Genomic DNA, 6000 nt, shown 5'->3' with positions numbered 1-6000 from the left:
AGAAACATAGTAAATAAGGAATCTTAAGTTGTCACAATAAATTTTATTTGATTCTTCAAGTTTCTTTAGAAAACTTATGATATCTTATGTAAAAGGAGAGGAGAGGAGAGGAGAGGAGAGGAGAGGAAAGGAGAGGAGAGGAGAGGAAAGTTAGTTCTTATGGCAAGTTACTTATGGTTCTCTCAGCCTTGGTATCCTCATCTGGAAAATTAGGGACTTGGAATTGATATTTCTGAAGAACCTGAAGAAAAATAAAATTTAGGGTCAAGATTCTTAAGATAAGGAAGACTAAGATGTCAGGAATAGCAAGAAGCATGCAGCAAACTCACTCCCCAAAACTCCTCTTAACAGAACTAGAAAATATGCCAGAACAAATCTTAATCAGGAAAAGTTATTGACTCCATGAGATAACAAGATATATTAACTCAGAGAAAGGAAAAAAGAAAGAAAGAAAGAAAGAAAGAAAGAAAGAAAGAAAGAAAGAAAGAAAGAAAGAAAGAAAGAAAGAAAGGGGAAAGGGGAAAGGGGAAAGGGGAAAGGGAGAGAAACATAGTAAATAAGGAATCTTAAGTTGTCACAATAAATTTTATTTGATTCTTCAAGTTTCTTTAGAAAACTTATGATATCTTATGTAAAAGTAATAGATTTGATTCCTCTTTACCTATAGTTTTTCCATGAATTTATTTTCCTTATATTATTGTTATGATTTTCATGTGGATCATTATGTCAAATATTAGTGGTAATAATAACTATTCTTGCATTACTCTAGATCTTATTAGAAAGGCATGTAGTTATTTTCCATTACATGTTGTGTTGATTTGAGAGAGATAATATTTACCATATTAAGGAAAGATCTATTATTAGTCACATAGTAAGTTTTCTTTTTAATATTGTCAATTCCTATTTTTATTGTCAGAATTCCTGATTTTATGTTTATTTGCATTTTTTGAGTTATTGTTTATTTTACTTGTATGTATCCATTCCATTGATCTACTATTTCTCTTTTTTAGTTGATGAAGGCAGTGTCTGTGGTCAGATTTGAACACAGGATATCTTATCTCGAGGTCTACCACTATCCACTAAGTCACCTAGCTGCACCCTTTCCCCACAGTGAAGTATTTTTAAAGTATCTGGCACTGGCATATAAGTATTTAATAAATGCTTATTCCTTTTCTTCTCCAAATAAGTTTTCCCACCTGCATATGATACTATATGAGACCTCTGTTACATTGAATGTTCTGAGATTATTTCTGTCAGACCTGCCTGACAGGTCTGACCAGAGGCAAAGGAGACAAAGAGATTGTGTAACATAGCAAAGCTTTATTGTGGGTAAGTGGGAGGAAAAGAAAGAGAAAACAAGGAGGGAACCTGCAAACCTGCAGATGGCTAGAGCTCTCCACCTGGGTGGCAAGGGGGAAATCTTTTAGAGGGTGGTGGTCTGGACAGAGGTAATCTGGACTGTCTATTGGGCAAAGTTGGGATACTTATTGGATGGCCCTAAGTGGGTTGGGAACCCCAGTCTGTAAGGGTGGGAAGTTCTCAGGCCTGATGGTCAGTGATGAGTAGGATTTTGGTCCCAGAATCTATCAATTTCCTGTATTGAAACTGGAGAAGAACATGAGTGGATTGATTTTACCCATTCAACAGAAAAGAATCAAAGAATGGATTAAGAAGCTGAATCCAACCATGTATTGTTTCTAAGAATCACAAAGGAAATATAAAGATTTGCACAAGCAAAGTACTTACTTAGAGAAAAATCTATCATGTTTTGATGAACTCAAAAAAAATGAGGGTAACAATCATTATTTTCAGGAAAATGACTGTAAAAATAGAATCAAAAGCAATAAACAGAGGAAACTACATTACTATAGGTAAATTAATTTATTACTTGGCATGTAAGACAAATGACATAGCATCCAAATACAAGAAATAAAATAAAATTATAGTAGTGTGGTAGAGTGGAGGAACTTCAGTATATATCTTTTTCATGTCTAGATAACTCCAACAAAAATATAAAAAATAAAGAAGTTAAAAACCTGAATAAGATTTTCAATTATTGCCATGACAAATCTCTGATTACTCTGTGGGAACAGAAAAGCATATGCAAATTTTATAGCTGTTTATAACACCTTTACAAATATATTTAAGCATAGTAAGGCCTACCAATAAAATGAGGAAACATAAAAGTAGAAACACAAAGACATCCTTTAAAATTATAATTATTGAAAGTATTTTCAATATAGAGAGAGCCTGAAGAATTAAAATTGGTTGGAGGCTAAATAATTTAATCCTAAAAAATCAGTAGGCTGAAAAATATATCATAAAAACAACAGAAAATGTCATCAAAGAAAATGACAATGATAAGATAACACAACAAATCTGACCACAGACAATTCCTAGCTGTGTGATCCTGGGCAAGTCATTTACACCCAATTGCCTAGTTCTTACTGCTTTTCTGCCTTGGAACCAATACACAGTATTGATTCTAAGACAGTAGGTGGTAAGGGCTTCATAATAAACAAATAAATAAATAAACAAATAAGCAAATAAACAAATAAATAAATAAACAAACAAATAAATAAGTAAGTAAGTAAGTAAGTAAATAAATAAATAAATAAATAAAACTTAAAAAATTCTAAAAAATCAATGATTTGGCCAGGTCTGCCACAATTTCCTCAAATGTAAAATGGAGATTTAAAAATAGTACCTACCTTCCAAGGTCATTGCGAGGACCAAATGATTATTCCTCTAAGGCAGTAAGCAATTTAATATCAATTATGTAGGTTTGCTCTCTCTTGTAAACTTGCCCTAATAGACAGGATTGACTTGCTTTTTTCAGCAGAAAGGAAGATAGCTGATGAGTAGGGCTGTGTTGGTGAACCTTGGCATGTGGGGGGGCGGAGGGAGGAGGGGGAGAGAAGTGTCACTCCCCTCCCACTCTGCACCACACCTGAGGACATTTCTCACATGACCCACCCCTCTGTCCAGCAGCCCAATGGGAGTGCTTCCTTCCTCCCCTGTCTAGGTTAAGGTGAGGTTGGGTAGGCGCTCACATGTTTGGGCACTCAGTCTCTAAAAGGTTCACCATCACTGGGGTAGGGACTACAATCCAAACAGTGACAAGATAGAGGAATTGCAGACAAGTTAGAATTGCTTTAGTTTTCTTGGCTACTCATAGGAGATAGAAATCTTAAATAAATCCATTCTCAGAAAAGGAAATATAACTAGTTGTAAAGGAACTTCCAAAGGAAAAACTTCTGGTCCAGACAGATTCACAGAAAAAATCTATCAAACCTTTAAAGAATAGGCTTGGAATTAGGAAGATTCATTTTCTTGAGTTCAAATTTACCCTCAGATACTTACTAGTTGTGTGACTTTCGGCAAGTCATTTGACTCTGCCTCAGTTTTCTCACGTGTAAAATGAGCTGCGGGAAGAAATGGCAAATCCAGTATCTTTGCCAAGCAAACACCATATGGGGTCATGAAGAGTCAGATATAATTGAAATAATTAAACAAATTCACACTTCACAAATTATTTTCAAAAATCGAGAGAGCCCTCTATAAGAATCCTTTTTTGAGACAAATATAGTCTTAAGAGCTAAACTAGGAAAATATATAACACAGGGAAAACAAATCATCATTACTTGAACAAGGATTGATATCATTACTTGAATAAAGACTCAAAAATTTTAAAGAAAATCTTATCAAAAAGACTACAATAATTTATCCAAGAAATTATGATAAAGTGAGATTTATACCAGGGGGTTCGACCCTAGGAAACAATCGGCATGGTTAATTATGTTAAAAACCAAAAAATCCAAAACCATATGATCATCTCAACAGATATGGAAAAGCCTTTGACAGAGTACAACAATCTTTTATACTAAAACCTTATAAATATAGCTATCTAAAATGTCTAGATACTAAGCTCTGAAGTTTTAATCAGGAGAGAACAATTTTCTATTTGAATCAGACATAGGCTTTTAGACTAAGTATTTAAAAGTCCTTAATCAAATGGAAAAACTGTCTGGGAAGATCATCTTGGCTAAGGAAACTTGGTCACACATTATGGATCACCTAGAACAGAGCTTCTTAAGCTTTTTAATCTTGAGGTCCTTTTATATTCTTAAAAATGCTTAGGAATTCTGAAGGGCTTTTAGCTATCAATATTTATCATATTAGGAATTTAAAATAATAAAATTTAGAAATACTAATTCATTTTAATAACGACAACAATAATAACCCCAGTATATGCTAATACAATATAGCATATGAAAAATAACGATATAAAATAACTATAAATAGCTTATAAATAACTATATAAATAGTTATAAGTAATATATAATATAATAACTATAAATATAGTTATAAATAACTATATAAAAACACTAGAGAGAACAGTGGCATTGTTTTGCATTTTTGCAAATCTCTTTAATATTTGGCTTAGAAGAAATTTATATTCTCACATCTGTTTCTTTTCTTTTTTTTTTTAAATCCTTACCTTCCATCTTAGAATCAATACTGTGGCTCTCAATCCACTGAGCCACCCAGCTGCCCTCTCACATCTGTTTCTTTATTCAATCTGTTGCAACATGTTATTTTGGTTGAAATATATGAAAAAAATCTGGCCTTGTGCCTCACAGAAATGTTGGAAAAGGTAGGAGTATTTTAATTTTAGTTAATTGTGTTATAGTACAATTTAACAAGTGGTAGTTCCTTAAAGATTAGTGGAATCGGAAACCATATCAATAACTTTTGTTTAGTATTAGTCCTCTGGCATAAGAGAGTCCTTACTGGGAGAATACAGTTTCCCCTACAGACCATTATTTTCTAAAACTGACTTCATAATGTCATATTCCTCTATTTTGAAGGTTTATCAGAGAGAGAAAAAAAAACAATTTAGTGGTAGATAAAATACTGTTTGGGGAACACAACTCTACTAACCTTAAAAAATATTGTCACTAATTTTCCTTGAGTATGTTCTATATAAACTTAAATCTTCCCTTAAAGAGCAGAATGTCATAATTGATAAGATATAACAGGTTTCATGCCTCATGTATATTTAGTTGGAAAATGGAAGAGTAGTTTAAAATCCTTTATAAATAATTATGTATATTTTTTGATACTATAATACAGCTTGGTCAGTGGAAGTGTATAAGAGGTTAATTGCAATGTGGAATCTGAAACTATATCAATGAACTTTTCATGCTCACATTTCAAACCAGAGGTCTATCTTGCACTTTGAATGGATCTTAAAAAAAAAAAATTCTAGTATGATTTTATAACATCATGCATAGGTAACATGAAGGATATTGGTTCATTGAGTTATGTATATCTTTCAAATGTTAACACATCATTATATAATATGAAAAATTGCATTTGCTAATATCACCACTTATCAGAAAAATCTCTCTCTGGAAACTGTCAAGCTCACAGCGATGGATGCAAATTTCTTAAAATTCTAATTTTCACTTGAAATCTTGAATTTTATCATTGGCAACAAATATTATTAGTTATTTTCCTTGAAGTAATAGGTTTACTTTTGTTGTTGTTGTTGAGAAAATATATGCCAAATACCAAAGTTTATATAATTATAATTTGTCAATTGTTCTTGTAGGTAAAAATATTCCAGGATAAAAGTAGCAAGGCCAGCTTGCAACTCAAACAATCATATATACAGAATAATATAGAATACAAACTTTTACTCACAGGTTGAGATTTAATAAAATGAATAATTTTTATTGCTTCATCAAGTAAATCCTTAAAGGAAATGGACATATATATGTATATGCATACATATGTATTTATTTATTACTGTCAGTACTTGGTGGTAAAGAATATAGTGAGAGTAATACAGTGTGGTACCACTGCCTAGACTGGGGATGGCAAACGTAGAACACGTGTGTCAACACGTAGCCATTTTTGATGACACGAGGCCGTGTACAAAGAAGTATGGGGCTACATGCCGAGGATGAAACATTTGCTGTAGTGTAGTGCAGA

This window comes from Gracilinanus agilis, chromosome 4 (genome assembly GCF_016433145.1).
Source record: "Gracilinanus agilis isolate LMUSP501 chromosome 4, AgileGrace, whole genome shotgun sequence".
Classification (NCBI taxonomy): Eukaryota; Metazoa; Chordata; class Mammalia; order Didelphimorphia; family Didelphidae; genus Gracilinanus; species Gracilinanus agilis.
The sequence above is the reverse complement of the archived record's forward strand: the minus strand, read 5'-3'. Positions refer to the sequence as shown.